This window comes from Gallus gallus, chromosome 8, assembly GCF_016699485.2.
Source record: "Gallus gallus isolate bGalGal1 chromosome 8, bGalGal1.mat.broiler.GRCg7b, whole genome shotgun sequence".
NCBI classification, from domain to species: Eukaryota; Metazoa; Chordata; class Aves; order Galliformes; family Phasianidae; genus Gallus; species Gallus gallus.
Genome location: NC_052539.1, coordinates 17,484,536 through 17,506,566, shown reverse-complemented (window position 1 = coordinate 17,506,566; position 22,031 = coordinate 17,484,536). Strand labels below are relative to the sequence as shown.

General features: G+C 36.1%; 1 protein-coding gene across 33 annotated transcripts in view; it reads left to right on the top strand.

Annotated features, from left to right (window-relative positions):
* The first annotated feature begins 350 nt into the window (after positions 1-350).
* ADGRL2 (adhesion G protein-coupled receptor L2) overlaps positions 351-22,031 on the top strand; it is a 382,604-nt gene continuing 360,923 nt past the window's right edge. For 31 of the 33 annotated variants that reach the window (NM_001190477.2, XM_040704627.2, XM_040704617.2 and 28 more), the window contains exon 1: positions 351-540. The gene's annotated coding sequence lies outside the window, so the exon portion shown is untranslated. Of the gene's footprint in view, positions 541-3,359; positions 3,428-22,031 lie in introns of all 33 variants that reach the window. The other 2 variants (XM_046944447.1, XM_046944445.1) reach the window with 1 other exon arrangement.

The window sequence follows — 22,031 nt, the reverse complement described above, 5'->3', positions numbered from 1 at the left end:
AACGGGTCATCAGAAGTTGGGGGGAAGAGGGGGGGGAAATCTGTTACCAACTCGGCCATAATGACAGCTTTCCTCATCTCGCAGCAGTGACATGAAGAGGGAGCTGTAGCTCTTCCGAGGTACAGCTCTGCCTGAGCTGCGTACCCAGCTGAGCGTCTGCTCTCCTCTCTTCTTCCCCGCTCTCCTTCGCTCCTGTTCTCCTTCCCTCACTCACTTACTTTTCCTCCCCCCCCCCCCCCCCCCCCTTTTTTTTTTCTTTTTATCTCTGTGCCCCTGTGCCAGTTAATTTAAATGTATCTGTTCAAGTGGAGATAATCCATGCAAATCAGAGGCACTGGCTCCCCGTGCTTGATTCACAAAGAGAACTCAGCTTCAGGAGGTCACTCGTTCACAGCTGCTCCTCCCATTATATTTTTTCCCTTATTGCAGAACTGCTGCATGTATACAGTGACTGAAAGGACTCAATTTACTGCAACTGCTGCCTGGTTTTACTTACAACTTTCTTTAAAGGGGGACTTACCTTCTATCAGTCTTAATAAGGTAGGAAGTCTGATTCTTCTAAAGACGTGTAATGCCTCCAGTGTTTGCTCATTATCAGATCCCACTATAATGACGTGTATTGTTGTCAGAATTAGGTCCTAATAGAATTGTGCCAGGTGCCTAATGCTTTTTTTACTTGTATGTATAGGTGTAACTGATCGAACGGCTGTTTTTCTGTTTGTATAGCCCGCTATATATCCCCCCACTCTCCCCCCACCCCCCCTGCATTTTCTTTTCCTTTCCATAATGGCAGGTATGATCTTAGCAAAGCAGCTCTCTAATCTGCAGATGTAATCTTCATGCAAGTTTGTGTTTTCTTTTAAAAACATTTTCTAATGTGCATGTAAGTTTATGCAGTGCTCTGTAGCCCCCAGAGGAAAACAGCATCACGAGGGCTTTCTGGCCTGAACCCTTATTAAGGTGCTGTCTTTGGAGCAGAACTAACTGTTGAAAGGTTTTTAACAAAAATAAAAAGGTCACCCTTTACTTTGCAGTGTTGTAAACAAGGAAACTCCAGGCCTGACTGCAAATGGGCCTGTCATAAATTTAGCCCACAAGATAAACATATTGTTAATAGGACTGCCAGCAAAAGTAGTGAAATTGAACCCTCATGGTTCTGTGTTAATATCTATTGTTTAGAGAGGTTGGAGAGGGAGAGCTCGCTTTGCAAAGCACAACTCAAGACCAACTGTTTGGATATGATTCTTAAAAACCTCCTTAAAAAAAAAAAGGAAAGTCAGGCACTACTTCATTAGTTACTTTCTAACTTTCAGCGTCTGCCACACTAAATACTGAGGTAAAGCATCTGACAGCACTGGTGTTATGAAAGCAAATAATAACTCTTATTTATCTATATTTCTTTGAATTGGCTGTCAGAATTTGGGGATGCAAATGATTAAAATAACTATAAAAACAACTTCAAATGTGATAAATTCCAAATAATGGATTTGAGGAGAAATACAGTGAAAAAAGATCAGAACTATTCTGATTTACACTTGTCCCACAGTAAAGTTCTTGTTTATTTTCTCACACAGCTGGAGTTGAGAAATGACAATGATTAGATCTGGAGCTTTTTTATAGACTTACTCCTTCACACAGCCAAGTTAATCAAGTAACAGCTCTCTGAATCTTTAGACAGAAATTAAAATGAAAATTTAGTGACCAGACAGGACAGAGAGAGAAACATAGACATTCTCAAACATACTCTAATTTCTTCAAGAACTCCTGAGGCATAAATTTTCAGTTTTATCTTTCAGGATTAGATATTTTTAGCTGACTTGCTTCAGGAGAGAGTACTTGTACCCTATACAAAGTATTTCAGTGCCCCAAACGTGCATCTTTTTTCTTTGATATACAGTCTGCTTTTTGAAAAAAAAATGCATTCTGATTTTGGAGCACGGTACAAACCTAGAGAGCCTTGTCATTGTTAGCATAAAGAAGACATCTACACAAGTATTGCTGTGTAGAGGGCAATCTTTCTTTCTCTGGCATTTGTTAGGTTACTGTACGTAGAATTTAGCAGATAAATATCTCTTGCTTCATGGCATTTTGGAGATCCTATTGGTATGCAGGTTACCCTGTGAGGATGGCAACTGAAAAAAGAAATATGTTTTATAGCAGTGTGTAATAAAAGCCCTTCACAATGATGTAAGTGGATTCTGACCTTTCTTTCTTATCCTGTAATTAGAATTTGTATTAACTCTTTCAAGTGCAGAGTATTTTAAGTAAATTGATGTTACTTAAGGAGAATAAGTATGTATTTTTGATATTGGAGCTTAAAAGGTAACCTTTTAGAATCCTTTCTATACAGAGAAGAATAAATAAATTCTTGCTAGAAATCTGCTCCACACAAAGAAATTTGGATTTATAGGAAAAGGAATATTTCATGCATCCCGCCTCTCCCCAGGAAAAGGAAAAAAATCTAAAAGATACTTCTTTAGTTTTTGGAAAGAGGAGGGAAATGCATTAGAGAAGAGAGCTGGGCTTAAGGAAATACAGTCAGGATTTTTTGTTTGACTAAACCTCTGGCCAGGATAAAGTTGGGAAGTAAAAATGATCCCTGTGGAGTTTTGTGATATACAGTGATGAAATTAGATGACTCACCACTGGAGATTTGAAAAGAGAGAAAAAGGTTTTTCTGAGGAAGATTTTTTTGTAAATGGAATAAAATATGATAGCAGCGTATGGTTATTTCCGGCTTCCTTTCCACCTTTTACCCAATGACCAATGCATAACAGGGACAAAAGTGTTCCTCCATGAGTCATCATCAGCATTTCATACAGTTATTTCCAAATGATGTACTTGATTCTCCAAGTAGGTTCACCAGGTTCACCTGGCATATCTCAGTTTAATTCCTTGATCACTGAAATAAATGAGATGGAATCAGGTGGTTTACATTATTTGAGCCTCTGACTGGATTTTCAGGAAACTCTCAAGGGAGTGAACCTTTATGTTTCATTTTAGGCTAGTTGGTACAGTTTTCTATAGAAAACTGTCAGTATCCTTTTATGGTCAGTCCCTTTTTTTTCTACTGGTGTTTCTTCCTCTGCACATTTGCCATTGCTATAGTAACTCAGTCAAACATCTCCAAGATAAGTTACCTTACACTCCACCATAGTATATACTGCAGCAGTCTATAGGATGTGGTAAACTTTGTGGCTGTACACAGTGCAGGTCTCATACTCCCCTCAGGCTTTTTTCTGATGGTTTTACAGAAGACACTTAAAAAGATAAATTACCATTTTAAAGGATGCTGTAGAGGTTGTTAATAAGTTCCATCCGACTTCTTAGAGGTCTTAGTTGTCTTCTGCTTTAAACAGGTACATTTGCTGTACTATACCTTAAAAATATTCTACAGAATGAAGAAAATTTGAGTTCTCCTAAAAAAGTGAGTAATAAAGCGTTTGAGAAAATGCACAGCTATAAATGGGAAATCTAATTGTCAACAAAATCCTCAGTCAATGCTTTTTTTATTGTTTTTTTTTCTATAACTGCAGAGAAAGAATAAATTCCCCACAGCTTCTCATCAAATCCCATACACAATTATATCATATTGTCCTTTTTTTATCATTGCCTTGTACTGTAGAGTACATTGTTAAAATATAACATTGCAGAGTACAGATCTTGCGTTTCTTTCGCAGATAAAGCATGCTTATACCTCTAGGGGTTAAAAGCTGAATCAGATCCGTAACTCACCTACTGACAGCCTTTCAAGTTCCTCCTTATTTATTTATTTATTTATTTAGGTCTGGAGCTTTGGATTGACATCCTTTTATATATTTGGAATTCTTCAGCAGATGTAAAGTGCTTGGTAATGACTGAAATTAACCTGAGGCTTTATATATCCATCTTCCCCAGGAACTCCACTGAAGTTTCAGTAACAGTTGAGGGTTTTACACAAACAACTATTCTCAAGAGAACACTTTATTTTTCTGTCCCATCGTACCCCCTTTATCATTTCTTAGAGGTGCTTTAAGCCACTTTGGAACCTTTTTGCTTCCCTCTTCCCCCAGTACCTGTTCTGGGGAGTCTACACAAAAATTTTCACAGCTGAAATGCACCAAAAGAGGGGCAGATAAAAAGAAAATAAGTGGAGTGGAAATGAATCTTTAAATGGCAAGTCTGTGAAACATTGAACATGGTTATCTGACGTTATGTCAGAGAGTGTTATCTCTTGAGAAGAAATGAGCAAGCGCAGTCCACACAGGAAAAGTAATTGTTGCTTTACTTCTGTCTGTTTATTTGGGATGGCTTGAACTGTCTCCCACTTTTTTATTTCTCTCAGTGTGAAAAGATAACTATAAGAAATGCAGCCAGTAGGCATCTGACTCAAAAGCTATGTTCATTTGACCTTTGGACATAAAATATCTAATGCAAATGAAAATCTAAACAACGTCAAACATCACTGAGTACAAGAAATACTCAGAATGTGGGTCAGCAGAAATTCAACACTTTCAAAACTAACAAAACCTTTGAAATCGCTTAGCTACATTAATATTTCTTTCTCCATTCTGCATTGAAGTATCAGGTGCTGAGGTTTTGTCCAGTGTATCTAGGGCAAAAGAACTGTGGTGAAATTCTGCATTAGTTTTAACAACTGAGACTGAAACGTTAGGGAGAGGAATAAAGGGTAAAAGGAGGGTAAGGGATGCTTACCCAATCCATAAATATTTCTGCAAAGTTAGGTTTGATAACTCCACAAAGAGTACAAGGGAATTAAGATGTATTTAAAGTCTGCACAATGCTGCCATGCATTTATATAAAGGTTACATTTATCATATAAAGGACTTCCTCCTTCTTTCTTTCTTAATTCTGCTAGTTTTGTTGGTCATCCTTTCTTTTACTTTATGTTTTTTTAACCTTAGCGGGAATGTTACATGAACATACATGGATGTGAATGGATAAAACTGGATCCCTTGATAGCCAGCTGTTCTTCCATACATCTTTTCCTACCAAGTTAGGAGGGCAGAGGAGACAAAATGCATCTTATGTGAGGTAAAGGACTGAAAAAGGGATGCAGTGTCCGCCTCTGGGGAAATAAATCTAGTTGCAACAGGCCACTGGAGCCAGGACATAGATATCTGAATTGCCTCTACAGAATAGCCTGTGACTTAGAAACTGTGTGTTAGGGAAAAGAGTGAAACGCTTATTCAAGACAAGTAAAAGAACCCATGCAATTACTGTTACCTAGTCTTTGGATTAGCACTAAGTTCATAGAACAACAATAGTATAATGTTAACTGACAGCCTAAAACTAAACAAAGGAAAGAAATTTCAAATTTGCTCCATTGAACCTGAGTGTGTATATGTATATATATATATATATATAATTCCCATCACCTTTCCAGCTGAGAGAACAATGGTCCACTTGGAGGCTACAGGGGAGAGGTATTCAGTTTTTCTGGCTAAAATTCATTTTCCGCATTGAGTCCTAACTGCAGAAACAGACAGCTGAGTGAACAGGCAGTGTGGAAGGGACCCCATGTGTAAGTGACATTGTTCCATATTTTCTGCGAGTCACAGAGAGTTGGTGCACACCCAATTTTTCCATCAGTGAGAGTTTTAGCAGCTTCTGCACTTTATCTCCGGTGAGTTAAGGATAACCCAGTGTCTCCTTTTTCAAGGGAGGGCTGGTTCACACAGACACCTGAAAGTTAAGGAAGAGAAGCATTGAGCTTGACAGAAAATTATGCTGTAGATGCGCAATACCATTGACCAGTGTTATACCCAAATAGCATAGTCATTTGCTCTTTGAGTCAAACTCAAAAATATGTGTGTAAATAACACGATCAGATGTGTTGCACAAGTGCATTATGTAGTTAGTTTTTTATGTGGAGCAGGCAGGAGGACAGACAGACAGACAGAAACAGAAGAGAACTCAGGTAATAGGAGAGACAGCCAATGATATTACTGCTTAAGTGTAAAAGTCATGGTTTACATCCAGAATATTTGGTCTTAATTTATTCAGAAATCACATTAATAGATTTAGAAAAACTAAACGCAGCATGGAATTTACTAGGGTCTTCCCTGTCTTGTTCGGCATGTATCTTCTCTCTAATGTACCACTCTCTCCCCCAGGCTCCAGTCTGTCCCCCCAAAAGTCAATCAAATGTGTATCATATAACCTGTTTAATTTCCTACAAAAGATTACAGTAAGTGTGCTTTTAATGTAATGATGTCAGTGGCGGATGATAACATGTATTAAGTAGTGCAAACTGCTGATTATCTGTCAGGATAAATCTGTTTATTTCAGAAATAGCAGTCTGACAACCCCCTGTTGTTAATCATGAAAGTACATGCTAATGCCAGGTACTGTTTGGTTGGAGCCTCTCAGAGGAATGCATTTGTTAGATTTTTGCTTTGACAGTCTTTACACAGAGTTTTGCAAATTTACTGTGTACATATATTTATTTATTTATTTTAAGAGAAAGGCTAGAACAAGGCTAGAACAACTTAGGTTCACCGCAACTCAGAGGAATGAATGACTTGTGAAAAGAGAGAGTGGATTATAGGATTACACAGCAGTTCAGACTGTGCCCATGGCTGGATTCATCTTCAGTAATTTCAGTGCAGATCCATTAGTGATGAACAGAGAAATGCAAAAGGAAATTTAAGGAGTTCTTTCTCTGCGGATGTCACTCCACAGTTTTATTTGTTTATTTATTTTCCAGTATTTACAGCAGTTCCTAATTATATTCTGGTCTGAAAAGACCGTCTCCAGATGATACTCACAGCATTCCTCTTTAATGAGATAAATAGCAAAATGAACCAGCCAGCTTTTTTGATGTGAATTTGACCCAGGTTTTGTGTTGCAGAAAATGAATATTACTTATTTAAAAGGAAACATAAATGGAATACTCTGCCTTAGCTTACTAAATCATAGGTGAAGAGGTATTTTGTCTGACTTTATTGCATTTTGATCATTTCATGAAAGCTGTAAAATGTTGAATAGTTTAATAAAAATTGATATTTATATTGACATTTCAGGATTCTAAATAGAAGCTCAGAAAATCTAAACAGACTTTAGCATCTCCACAGCTGTTCCTCCAAGCCTATCTGAGTTCTGACTAATTCACTTTTTCTCCCCACGTACCCTCAATTGGCCCTAATATAAACATCTCTCTCTAAAGCAATTTCTCCCCAGAAGATTATGCACATCTTCATCTTAATTCAGAATTTACATGTGTACTTTGCATATTTTTGCATCAGTATGTGTATTTTAAATTAGATAAAGGTCACTGTCATTCATAATCAAGAAGAAGGTGTATAAAAGGTCAGGATTCAATAAAAAAAACTGATTAGATGTAGAGGTTTGTTCATATGATTCAGTATATCATTGGATAAGTGGAAATCATGAGTCAACAAATTAACCTTGGTATAATGGGTTACTTGCTTCATTAGGATCAGAAATGAGATTCACAATTTTTTTTTCCAATGTACTCCCTCTTTGTCTCTGTAATAAGTACTATGTTGTTGATAACTACGCAACTGAGTATTTTTGTGATTTAGTTCGGCATAAATGCAACACAAAAGACAAATCTTGTGTTAAAAGGGGAACGGTGGTGCCAAATATGTTTGCCATGATTACAAATATTGATGAAATGAAAAATATCCAGTGTAAAAATAGATAAATTTAAAATAATGTTCTATATGTTTTGTATAAGCTTTCGCTTTAGCCTTCTAAAGAAACTGTGCTGAGTCAGGCACTCAGGTTCTGGTGTTAAGAGGAGGCGCTGGTGCAGGTGAGGATTACCTAAGAGCAAAGATAAAGTTCCATTCCACTTATTGATTCTGCCATGAATCTTCTAAATGTTTTTGGGTAAACATTGACTCCATTTCCTACTGCAGAAAAGAAAAAATAGTAATGTTGCTTATGTTTCAGGAATGTTTCTGCAGACCTGGGTCTACCAGAAGGTCTGAGGAGATTTTAGGCTTTCCACTACTGACCTCTTCATCTCATCAGATTTCTGGTCTCTTATTGCAGTCAAAGAAGCAGGGCTGTGGGTCTCTGAACTTGAGTAAAACCTGCACCTAGTAACATCTCATGATGCTCCAGTAATATTCTTCAGGATAGAGGTGAAACAACAGCAGAGGAAGGAGTCTACATTTAGAAAACAATCTGGCCTATGAAAGACAGTAAAATTTATACAAAATAATAACACATTATTCTCAACTTCAGGCTGTACAAAGTTGGTGCAGATTTAATGAATCCATCATAAGCTTTTCAAAACTTCTCTTCTCTTCTCTTCTCTTCTCTTCTCTTCTCTTTTTTTCTTTTTCTTTTTCTTTTTTTGGTAGAGGTGAGGTTTGGTTTTTTTGTTTGTTTGCTTTTTTGACTGGAAGGTTTTGCAACTATTTCAACTTTTACTATCGCAGAAAAGTCTACTAGAAAAGCAACATTACAATTAAAATAGTTATACATGTCAGTATTTCAGACATTGTATATTTCTTTAAGCTTTCTTCACGTCTGTGTAGAATAAATATCAAGTTACTACTTATTCACTTTTTTTTCCCTTGGGCAGCATTCTGTAACTATTAAATCTTAAGTATGAAAGAAAATTAGACTTGCCTGTTACCACTATAAACTTACACCCAACGGTTTTCAAATACCATGTAGGTAATCTTTCTTTTGTAAACATAGAGTCTTGGGGTTGCTCATAATTAAAGCACCACAATTTAAGCTGACTCTTTTCTGATCTCCATATGCCTCTTTCTCTCCCAAAATGTAATGGAAAGAAAATACACTGAACCATGGCAAATTTTCCTTATTGACAATATCATTTGAAGTTCATGTAGCTTTAGTATAGCTATAACAGTAATCCACTATTTCATTCTTTCAAGATTGAGATTGTAGTGTCTGTTCCTCATCGTTAAAAGGGTCAAATAACTTTTTGCTTTAACCAAGCTTAGCTTACTGTAACAACCAGCTTCTATGTTTCCTCATGGGAAACGTTCTTGGGTTCGTAGGGGCAAGTTGTTTGATTAGTCACCTGAGTTATGCTGTAGGCAGACTCCTGACACAAATTGGCCTTTGAAATACCAAGCTCCACCAACAGAGTCATGCACAATGTGTACCTGCCGCAGGGTGTATGTAAATTCAGAGGGTGCTCTTGAAGTAGGTCTTCCCATCATCCGAAAAGACTGAGCTTCAGCCCACATCGGGAAATAGCCTTGTTCACTCTATCTGTAAACCAGAAAATATGTTTCAGGAATGCCTCTAGTGGGTTTGACCAGTTGTGCATTCAGATCACAGCACAAGACTAGAAACCACTATCAAATAAGCTTGATGTATATATTGCGTCCTCAGTGTTTAACAGTTCACACTACAAATTGGCTTCTACTGTCTACTAAATAGACAAATCCTTAGACATTTCTTTATGTCTAGTGTACTAAAAAAGATTCACCAGCTTCAACCCCTATTTCAATATTTGGGAGCCACAGTATGTCCACGTCATCACATCTCAGCTCTTGCTACAGGCATAAAATGAAACTTTGGCCACCTCTTCAAAATCATGAAATCATATGGATCAAGTTACATACTTTCTATTCTGTGGTCATATGTGACTGTCAGCTGATGAGGAAGATGCTCTTTATAGGTTCTCTTCTGTCAATAATATCTCCACAGTAAAAACCAGAAAAGTGTTCTCTGTACAGAAAGAAAAATGTAATTTCTCATTCTCCATGGCAGCTGAGGAAGTGACCTTACGACACTGGGCAGGACAATCTGGTGCATAATTGCTAAGTGTAAATAAAGCTAAACTATAGGAGTTCTGTAGAAGATAATGCAGATATTCCAGTCAGGTTTGCAATGGTTTTCTCTGTAACATGGTAGGAGGTAATGAGCAAGTGGAAGAGAAGACGAGTTTATGTAAAATGGCCAGACCTCTTCTGAGACTTTTCCCTGAAGCAACGTTGTACCAGCTGTTATTGTAATTAGACTGCTCCAGTGGGAAGGCGCATGTCTCTTATTCTTGTGGTATCTCGGACAAATCTTTGGACTGTGATATCTTGCAACAGTCCCTGCCCACATCAGCATACTTTGGCTGCATAGATATGTCACTGTGCACGTGATTCATTTAGCCAATAGCACGTGTCTTGAAATCTCTGTGAGGAGAAGGTACTGGAAATGAAGAATCTCCTAGTTCTGACACTGGTTTGCAAAGAATGTTTGGAAAAGTCACCTAAGCCATTTTTTCCAAACTTAAAGTTGTGAATTTAAATTTCATGTTTAAGCATCTAAATTAGTGGTCTGATTTTAATGTTTGCTGACATTCACATTTTCAATTGACTTCAAAGGAAGCTGTGAGCACTCAGAAGTCTAAACCTATGAAAATCAAGCCAGTTAGACACTCAAACTTGAAAGGTTTCTCCCATACTATTATTGTTATTTGCATTACTTTAGTAGCTTGGAACCCCAGTTATAAGACTAAAGAGCTAGGTACTGTATTTTGTATCTCCTTTTTATTTTTCCTCATTTCTTTATGCGTAAAACCTGGCCCACAAGAATGTTGTGATGCTTCTTCAGTTAATATTTATATATAGCTTTGAAAAATAAATGTTATAAACAAAGAATATAATTATTCATGGAAGAAAATAGTATTCCTATTATTCATTTCTTCTTGAAAAAATCTCTTTGGAACTTATCCTTATGAAGCTCTATGTACTATAAAAAACACTACACACTATAAAATATGGAGGTCAAATTCATAATTTTCTGTTAAAATATAAATTAAACTCATAGCAGTTTGAATAGTGAACAAAAATCAAATAATTGTGTACTTGTTAAATCTGAACAGCAGTCCACCTTTAACAGCTCTTACACAATACCCAGAGAAATTAAGTTGTACAATGAACCACAAAGCTTTCCTTAGAAACTTCTGTCTTAGCCATACCTCTTTATTTTAGTTATGCCGATCCTTTACCAACAAACAGTAGACTCTTTGTAACTGGAACCTATGTAAAGCTTACTTTTCTCCCTGTGGATTCAATAACTAAGCTGCTTGGAACAGCTTTGATGAAACCATCTTCTTTCAGAGAGTGCAGTTCTGGCAGTGCTGATAAATTCCACAAAATGGTGTCATTTTAACAGATGTTTTCTTTGGGAATCTAAGAGGGAAAGTGGTAATGCACTGGTATTTTCAGAACAAACCTTTATGGAAATGGTTTTTGTTTACATGTTTTTGAAACCACAGTCTTAAACAACACAAAATATTTTCATTTTGCTAAATCAAAAAATGGCTTTTGCACCCACAATTAATTAAGAAATACCTCAAAGAACATTTTTATGTTTTGTTCCAGTTTAAAACTTTTTAAATATTGAAGTTCAGTTCAGTGACAGCAGAATTGTTGTATCTGAGGAAAAGCAATTGTGATCTGCTTGAGCTTTTTGTATGCCTAAACACAATAGACGTGTATTATCCATATATTGTCCATAGTCTTAAATTAAAAATATGTATGTCAGCATTTCTCTAGAAAAAATAAATTATTATTATTATTATTTTAATATTAGAGATTTTACTATTTTTCAGTGGTATGGCCCATGGCTATGGCATTTTACCACAGGCACTTCCCAGTGTTGTTAGTCAAGCAGTGTAATTTTAATAAAAGTATAAAGGTGCAAGCGTTGAGTTTTTGGTTTGTTTGTTTGTTTGAGGGGGTTGAGTGTGGGGGTTGTTTGTTTGTTTGTTTGTTTAAATAAGGCAGGTGGTTAAGACCAAGCACTAACTGATTAATAAGTTTGTTCAAGCAGGCCTTCATTCAGTCCTCAGGAATAAGTGCTCTGTCTCCTTGATAAATATCCAGGCTAAACACAATGTCCTTATTTCTCTAATACTAATTGTTTTAATGGGCAATTCTTCATAATCTTTAACAGCAATAAATTGATCTCCCAAACTCAGATGTCAAAGCATTGTCCAAGTATTGCTAAGAATCCAACTGTAAGTGCACCACAGTTCAAAAGAAGGAAATTTTTAATTTACTCCGGGGACAGAATTTATTAGGCATAGTAGTGAGGATTCTAGAAACACCAGCAAGTCAAGAATATTATTTTTCTATAAAGCAGATAATATAGTAATCAATCTAGACAGCCATTGTATGTCTTCCAATACTCGGGATTTTAATAAAAGTAATCATCAGGATTTAGACTTTCAGACCTTTACATCTTGAACCATTAAAAACAATGATACATGATTTTAATCTGCTCGGTGTAAACTGATTGATTTCTTGCTTGTAAATTTCAGAGTCTTCAGATAGATCAATTTTCACATCTACCATATATAATTATTTTCTGTTTCCTTCTTTTTTAAAAGGCATGGATCACTTGGATCTCCCTTTTTTTAACTGACAATTTTCTGACAGCTCATAGGAACAAAAAATAAGGCCTGAAGAAAAACGGAGGCATTTTCTATTAAGGGTTTAGCACAAGTGTATATGTCCTCTGAGTGCAAGGGGTTATGTATGCCTCCTTTATCAGGTGCTGCATTAACAACCCAATGTTTTATGCATTTTATTCATAATGTTCCATGTGATTAGAAACCTGAGAATGGATAGCTAAATGAAGTTTGCCTAAAAATGAAGAGAAAGACATATGCTCCTGAGCAAAAGGACTCAGACCCATACCTTCTGTGAGATCTGGGGAAGTCATTCTTTTGAAAACTGAGTTGAGAGGTCTAATGTGATAATAAAGGCTCACAACTCTTGCAGGTTTCCTTAGAGTTGTACTTCAGAAACGTGAGGTGTGAAAGAAGGGCAATCTGTGCCAGATACTGATTAAATTTAAGTAATCTATCCAAAGCAGTCTCTAGTTGCTTGTAAAATGCTCCATGTAATTACAGTAACTATACTTTTTAAAGCAATTTACACATTAGCTTTTATCTTGGGTCTCTATTTGTGGGTGCATTTCTTCTTTGGAATCAATATCCTTAAAATATATGTTAAAAACTATATGAATTTGTAGCCATATAGACCCTAAAAAAATTCCATCTCTAGTATTATCCTCATGAATTCCTCTTGCCTTTTGGAGAAGCTTAGTTATAATCAAATATCACACTCTGGATGTTTAGCTAGCATTGTTCAGTGACCCCAGCGGTATTTCACAACCATATTTAAAACTGTTAAGGAGTTAGGAGTTGATGCAAAATCAAACCAAGATATATTAAAATGCCACCAGGATAAAATAATATTAAGGGCTAAACTTTGTCCTTTGTATGTTACACAGGTGCAAATGTCAAACTTGGCAAATCCTTTCAAAACTTTGTGAAGCATAATCTTTCAAATATTTTCTAGTCTAGATTTTCCTAATGCAGGAGCCATGCATGTAGTTACAGGATGAACAATGGCCAGATAAAAGGGGTCTGGCTCACTGTAGTGATATTCTAGTTTTAAACAAGTGTCTGCAAAGTTTTCAGGGAAATTGTACACGCTATTTCATTAAAGTTTTAGTGGCTAAAAACAGAATAATTGCAAGGAGTGAATCAAACTCCTTATATTCAGTAAAACTGTTCCCATTAGAGTCACACAATGCAGCTGCAGGTAGCTTTAAGCATTTTTGTTGTTTTATTCTGTTTGTTCGAGGTGTTTTTCTTTACTGCCAAACACAGTAAAGCTCCTTAGTTATTTAGCACCTCATTCTTACCAAGGCTATTATCCTAACTGGGGCTAATAATATGAAGCATATTCAAGTTTGTTGAGGAAAACAAGGGTTACTAGAGATAATCCAAAAAGTTGTTCCACAAAGGATTATCAGAGATGCTGTTTTCAAAAACAGCCACATATCAGAAAGTGGGCAAAGAACTTGTAACTCTTGTGATTGATCCTCTGTCAAGTCATGACTACTGTCACCAGTTGGTTACGTTCCTTCAACAAAGCAGTAAGCATTGATGCATTTTAAGCTAAATAAGTTAGGCTTCCACTGTCATATTCCCTTTCTTATCTCTCTCCTTACTTCATCCTCTCACATTAAAAGAGATCAATTTGCAAACTGAAAAGAGCAGATGGCATATACAATATCCTCATATAGTGCATATTACTGTACTTTAATACTAGTGCCCCTTACATATTGCCATTAAATTTATTATTCTTAGCTATTATTTCTGGCTAAGAATCTGGCTCTGCATACACTACTTTGTGAGGAAGAAGAACATGTGTAACATACAGTTTTACATTTGAGTCTCAGGAATTTTTATAACTAGGTTTATAAGCCCTGAAATCCCAAGCACTTACTTCACTTGACCTGTGTGAGTTAAGAAATTACTCAACTTTTAAACATTACATATAGACAAAAACGTATCTTTAAGAAATCATGAAATCATGTAATAGAGGATGATTTTTAAACAGATTTCAAATGAAGTGCTTGCATATGATTCTCTTGGAAGACTTTGAATTCTCTCTTGTACCATCAACTATCATCTGTTCAGTAGTCTGTGGTCAAGGAATGGTCAGGGCATTCTTTGTCTTTATCTATCCAGGAAACTCCATTCCCTGTCTTTGAAAGTGTTCAGTGAATAAACTCATACATAGCTCTCAGATATTCCATGCACTTTTCTAAAGAATGACAGAGATAAGTTCTTGGATATTCCAGGGAATCTTTGCATTTGTAATTTATTACCTGGTATTTTTATAGGGTTTTGTTTTTAGGTTTGTTTTTTTTTTTTTTTTTTCAAAGACATTTGTCATTTAAACTGGTAGATTTTCTGCTTTCATATCATATTAAGGTATATTAAGTTACTTTAAGGTAAATAAAATTTGACGTAAGTATTCACTTTTTGCCGTTGAATTAACAGTTTGTCCATGATCAACTGGTTGTCAGATAAGTGTTGACTTTTGCTAAAGATTCTTCACTGAGTGCCTATCTTTATAAAGTCCTCTCGAGTAGCCGCAAGCTACATTTTAGTTTGACTTGCATAAAAGGTAGTGCTCGATCTGCTTTGACTTTGTGGAAAAGCATTCCTGACCAAGCAGTGGAAAGTGGCTTTTCCCACAGTGGTCTGTCACCTCCTTTTGCCAGAAGTTTCCATCCTCCCACCTCCGCTTATGGAAGAGTTTATGGTACACATTTCTTTGCATTGCAGACAAAATGATCTGGGAAAGCTTAATGGAATGTCGAAGGTGAGTATGAGCTAACCCAGCTCATTCGATTTGAAATGAGTTGAAAACATACTCCAGTGACCTCCTTCCTTTGTCAGAGCTCTGGTGTAGTAGCTTCATGCAATGGAAAACAGCGCCAACCAATTCACAGAGATCTTGAAGAAGACTTTTATCTGTATCCTGTAAAGCAAGTTCATAAGTCACATTACCTTCTCTACAGCCTTTACAGAAAAACTTATATCAACTGTAAATGAGGAGCTGACTTTTAAGGGAAGCCAAGCAACCAGCAATGAATTACAAGTAGGCAACATAGGGTTTTTTTAAGCTATAACCATAGCCTCTATTGGTCATTTCAATTACTGAATGTCTAGGGGCAAAATGTCCAGGCCAAATTTAGCAAAGTCTCTAACAGCAGTAGTAAAATGCTGTCTCTGGCAAATTCTCTCTTCTCCAGACACTGGTTCATTTTTAAAAATTACTGTCTAGGTAGTAGACTCTTCTGTTATCTTTAGCAAAGAGACTTCTGGAAGTGAAAGTCCCTTTCAAATAACTGTATTCTGACTCCCAGTTTTTAACCTATCTTCCTCCTTAAAAATAACATATGGAAAGCTGAAGAACCTAAAATGCCTATAGAAATACTACAAAATAATCTCAGGCAACTGATGCCTCCATTATTTAATGCATTAGTAAGTCAACTGACTCATCTCTGCTACTCTTTTGTCCTCTAATATAATGTTTGAATCAGGAATTGTTAAAGTTCTCATTAGGTTTGTTGTGGGGTTTCATAATGAATTCTTTTTTGCAAGCTGGAAAGTCTTTTGATTTTTGCTTGCATATTCATAGAAGAACTATGTCATAAACAAAGTCTAAATCTGGTACTACTCTCTTGCTAAGCCACTCTAAGACTGGGTTATATCCTTCTACACTTTGCCTCATAAAGAAAACAATGTCAGTGCTAAGTATGGAAGGTGAAGAAGGTTGCTATTTAAAGAATAATTTTCTGGCACATGCAGCACCATTGGAGGTACATCATAAACAAAAAGATTTTGCTTTTCTTCCATAGTGCGAAATTCTGCCTTTGACTATCCCCAAAGAAATGACAATAGTCTCCTCTGTGCAAGAATGTTCAGTACAAGCCAGCTAAACATAGAAAGATAGCTCCTTCTATTTACTTGTATAAATAAGATATGCGTGTATTTTCAGTCTTTTTTTAAGACCACTCTTTCCCTCTAATACAAATGCCCACATGAATCAACAAGACTTATCCTGTCAACATGAAAAGACAAGCATCTACTAATAGATAATGCACATGAATACACTGGTCAAGGAAAAGAATCAGGCTTACCTGATTTGTTTCATTCAGTGGCAAGTGTATTTGCTTAGTACAGCAAAAAAATTCTGTATCTCCTAATGATGTGGAACTGAATTCTTTATCTCCCCTGTTGCTAGCTTGCTTTTAAGGCAGAACTGGAGATATCTATCACAGCTAAATAGGTATTTTGTAAATTGTACTTAAATGTCTTTAAGAAAAGTTCCAAACCCCATGTTGTATAACTATTGCCTGAGATATTATCTAGCTTGGCAGGAAAAACAACTTAATGCTACATTCTTCTCACCAATCAGCAAAACAGAATTTTGTTTTTAATCTATTCACAGATAACAGACCAGTATTAAAGCTAGAATTTTGACTTCTATTTGTCATTTGCTTTTACGCTATATGGGCCTTTTTAGGGTACTCACAGAAATGTCAACAATAATGCACAAAATCACTATCTTGTGACATAATTGATTAGCTGATCAGAGTTTCCTATTCTATTTCTTTAATATATTTTTTCCAAGAATAATGGTTATATTTATAGAAATATAATAATTTTCCATGCTAAAGTAAAATGATATTTGACATTAACAAAAGGTCAGGTGTCATACTGTAAACCACAATGAGTATTGCTTGTAAAGATTATTGAATTAAATGGTACATATATTTGACAAAGTATAGAATTCAAATAACTGCCGAAGTAGCAGTGCCCTTTTATGTGCCATGGATTTATTGGCATTTGCTAACTGTAAAAATGTAAAACAGTTTGCACATAATTGGCATTATATATATGTATATATATTTTAAGTCTGAGGAACACATCTGTTTTCACCAATTCCTTCTCCTTTTGCTCACACATTTAGACAGATATCTGTTTGTACACCCAACTATTCTTGTGGCTCTTGGAGACAAGAAATATGTTCACTTTTTGAAGGCATTTTCACACTGTGCATAGTTTAAACTGCACTATCTTTGTTTTCTTAAAAAAAAAAAAAAAAAAAAAAAAAAGCGCAGACTTGATCCAAGGCTTCTCAGAGCAGCAAGGTAAAATGAGTGTGAGGGTAGCATCGTAGCTTTTCTATGCCATTTGCTTACACCACAGGTCCATCAAAGTTCAGTTTGACTGACTGTTCTTAACTGAAGTGCCAGGCATTTTAAGGGTCAGAAGCATTGTCAGAATTATGCCAGAGCTTGTCTGGATGAAACACCAGTACTTCAAGAACTGCCAGTGTGTCATTGCGGTTCTAAGGGCAGATTAGCTAAAAGGGAATTTTAGCACTGATAGATTTGTAAACTACTATTATTCAAACATAGCACCTTTTGTCTGTGCTTATAGTTAATAAAAATAGAAAAGCTGTAGAGAAGAAGGCTAGTTCTGTAGAACAAACATGTCCCACACTACTATAAAACGCTTACAAGGATGAACTATTTAATAACCAAATAAGTTGTTTTCCTTTAAAGGGATATTACCACATTCACTTTAATCTGTATTTTCAAGCAACTTTCTCCACTAATATCAGATTAGTTTATTATAATGGAAATTTTTTCTTCATTTTGTTTCTTTTTTTTTAATTTGCAGCATATCTTCCACTATATGGTGACCCAGCCTAGCCAAAAATCTCAGACCGGTCAGTTCAATGTTCAATGTTGAAGAGATATTTTGATCTAATAATCTGTCTTTTTAATCGTTTTGTATATTAGAATGTGAATTCAACAGAGGAAAGCAGCTATCTGACATCTTTTCATTACTCATCATCCATTTGTCATCAGGAAGGGTGCTATTCAAGGTACACTTAAATCTTCCTTCTTTGTTTATCCTTTCTGGACCTTGCAAGCTTTCAACTGGTGACACCAGCTCACTAGTTCTGCTAACTCAGGGCTGTTTTTTTTTGCATTTCTTTCTTCAAACTCACATCAGCTATTACACTCAAGAACTGAAGTCTTAATTATAAAGCAGCAGTTAAAATTGAAACAATTTGTGTTCCTTTCCTACGGAATGAGTTTTAAAAAAACCTCATAACCTGCATGTAGTGTAGTATCTGATAGGTTTATTGTGCAGAGTACTTCAGGTTTTGATGTGAGAATTACCATGATGGATAGATAGAAACCTCGTTTTCAATGAACAGAGGAAAAAAATATAGTCACATATAATTCAATGTCAGCACTCAATTTTCAAACATGGGTGCTTTAACAGTACTGCCAAATCTTGCATTCGGTCTATTAAATCAGCACTTAGGCAAATAAAACAGCCATTTGAGTGACAATTTCAACATACTAATGAGGTATTCAGATGTCAGCAATTGAAAAATACACATTGGCCTTTTGAATTTAAGCCAAGGTTGGTTCCGGGCTATATTAAGAAGGCTTAAGACATTATAGAAGGATCAAAACCACTTTTGAAGTTATCTCAATTTTTCTGGGACAGAGGCAGATGGGATCAGATTTCTTTGTGAAGTTTTCTCTGTTTACCTATATTCCATTGGTTTTTGATGTAAAGCATTCTTTTGTCATTTTATTTGGAGATGAAAGGTCGGCCTTATGCTTTACTTTTTAAGAAAAAAAAAATGGAAATTTTATCTTTAATTATGACTGTAACTTTTGAGAATAAACCAAAGTGTGGTGCCATTCTTGTTACAAATTTATTAAACAGTACTATTGTGCTGTCTACAAACCTTCATTCTTACTAGAAGCTCACTATCCTAAGCTCTTTCTAAACAGATTGAAAAAATTCCTGCACTAGATCTAAGTGCAAGATAATACAAATAGTACAAAACAGAAGACATGAGAAAAAATTCACCAATATAATAAGCAGTATTCTTTTTGAAGCATAAGCCTTATCATTCACAGGTTCATCAGAGCAAAGAGGTTTTAAGGAGGAATTTGAAGTGGAACAATGATGTGTTATTTAACACACAAATTAGCTCTGATATTAATGGGCATGATCTCTGCCTATTCTGATAATGTAATCTATTTTAGCTTATTTGCCAGCTCCTTGAAATTGCTAGGTACCCATTTACTGGATTAATTAATTAAACATATTTAAATTATGCATTAGTCATGGCTTTAGAAAGTTAGAGTAAATAACATAGGCTTTATTAATTTTCCCTCTCTTGTAATTCTCCTATTCCCAGTCTCTAATTTTCATTAATTTTACTTTCATTTTTTCTTCCTTTTAATTTTTTGTTAATTTTTTAAAAATACTGCTGGTTGTGTCACCACTGACTGAGAAAGGAGCAGGTGTCTTTTCTCTGAAGTGACACCAGAACTGATGCATGGAGAACAACTGAGCATAGGGTTGCCCGTAGGGATGGAGTGCACCCAGTTTTCCCTAGGACAAGTTGTCAAGGTTGGAGGCTTAATAAATTAAAGCAATTTTTTTTAATGCAAAATATTTTCCACCACTTTTATATTTTCTGCATTGTTCTGCCTTCGAACAGGAGACAGAGAAATGTAAATGTCAAACATTCACTTCTGTTTAAATGGGCTCATTATACCACAGCATGTTGAGGTTTTTTGCCTACCGGCCGGTTCTTTTCACTGTCGTATCCTGTAAGCACTTTCCTTGCACCTGCCTGAGGAGACTAATCCTCTATTAAAACATGTTCAAACTGAGTGAAGGCAGAAATAGCAATCATTTCACTCAAAGAAAATGAATCAAAACCTTGTAAAAATAAATAAATCAGGGTAGCTTTGGTGAAGACATTTGCCTGTTTGGTCTGTACTTGGAGCTTTGTTACCTCACTATTTTCCATCTGGAGAGCAGGCTTTGCCCTTAGGGCATGGGCCTATTTTGAGCACAGTGTGAAGAAAACTCCCCAGATGTAGGCCCTCAGCAGTGTCATGGGCATGCATGCCATGCAGATATCACCAGTCTGGGGCACGATCTTTCTTCACAAGTGAGCAACCCAGAGACCCGCCATAGTCTCATTTTCTTCTCCAGGACCATGGTTATTGACTTAGATGGGACCATAATTATTAATAATAATATGAATAATGTCTGCTAACTCTCCCCACTTTGGTTCAGTGTTAGTCTCTGTAGGGAGCTGTGGGAACATTGCAGAGGAAGGTGATGTCACTGACCAGTCTGTTGAGGAAAGAAGCTGCCTTTACCAGATAACAAAGAACTACAGACTGACAGGGTAAAGGAAGAGGGTAAATCTGTTCTGACATGGTAGATCAGCAGGCTAAATTCTGTGTGTCTGAACTGCACAATCTAAGAGCACAGATCCCATGGGGCAGCCTTCATCAGTATAAAATAATGGACTAAGCACAATGCACAATGACCATATTAAACTAAAAAAGTACTCATTGCAACTGCTGCATATGAAGCCAGGTAAATAATTTGTGATACAAGATCAAACTTTTCTTGAACCAAACCCATATATGCTAATGAAATTGGTATAAAGATCATGGATAAACACTGAACTGTTTAATCTGAAGGCAGTAAAACTATATGGATAAATGTGTCTGTTCATTCTAGTTGAAATGAATTTTCAATTTTTTTTTTTTATATATCTTTCTAAGTTGAAGCTATGGATGGATTCTGTTGACATCTGATATCAGTATATGTTTTATAACCAAAAAAAGTCACCGGAAAAAGCAGTGCTGTCTCTTCTATTTGTATGACTTTCGTTCTTATTCAGTTTGCAACATCATCTCAAGAGATGTTTTATGTTTCGTATTTGACTAAGAAATTTGAAATCGCTCTATCACAGAACTGATTGAAGAATTGCAGGGGTTGGAAGGGCTCATCAAGTACAGCCTCCAACATATCCATCACATTATGAACATATCCACCACAAAACTGCACACTGAAGTGAGTATGTGGTATGTTATTTTATATTGGTCTCCACTACCTTGATATACACAATCTGATATATGCTGAAAAGATTCCTTTCATAATGCTACCAAAATACAATTAGTGCTAGCACAGTCCTGAAATAGTGATTGTATGGATCAGTTGGGGATCTGATTGTGATTTTGATTATAGATTCCCACAAATGAGTAAAAATGGTAAGAACCAGTTTACATTGCTTCAGAAGTTTAAGTAGACAAAGAAATTGTACCATACTAGTCATTCACATTTTGGAGCAGATCAGTATTGGTATGGCAGAGTTTTCCTCTTTTCCTATTATCATGTGTTTGGGCATCTGAACTTGGTTCTGATACAGAACAGCATAAAAAATGATACTCCAGCAATGAGAAGAAAATGGAAAATTCAGCAGACAGCTAAATCATAAGGTCTGCAGAGGTTCAAGAGGGACAGCTTATGTACCAGCTTGTGCTAATGACTGTACTTTAAGACAAATAGTCTCTAGCTTTTAGAGACTATTTTGAGATCTCATGCCTACGCAGTAGTATAATTCAAACTATGAAGCAATATTGTACTAGTAGAAGAAAACATTACATATCTGTAACAGTGGAAGTTTTTAAGATCCTGGGAAAAATGCATTACTAACTGTATGGGAACTGTTAGGTCACAGCTTGAACCAGTGACTGAGCACCTGGTGAAGGGGCATAGTAAGCCCTAGGAGCACAGGCGGAAGCAATTCACCTGTGCTACCAGAAGGGGTATATCCTGGCTCCACCTCTCC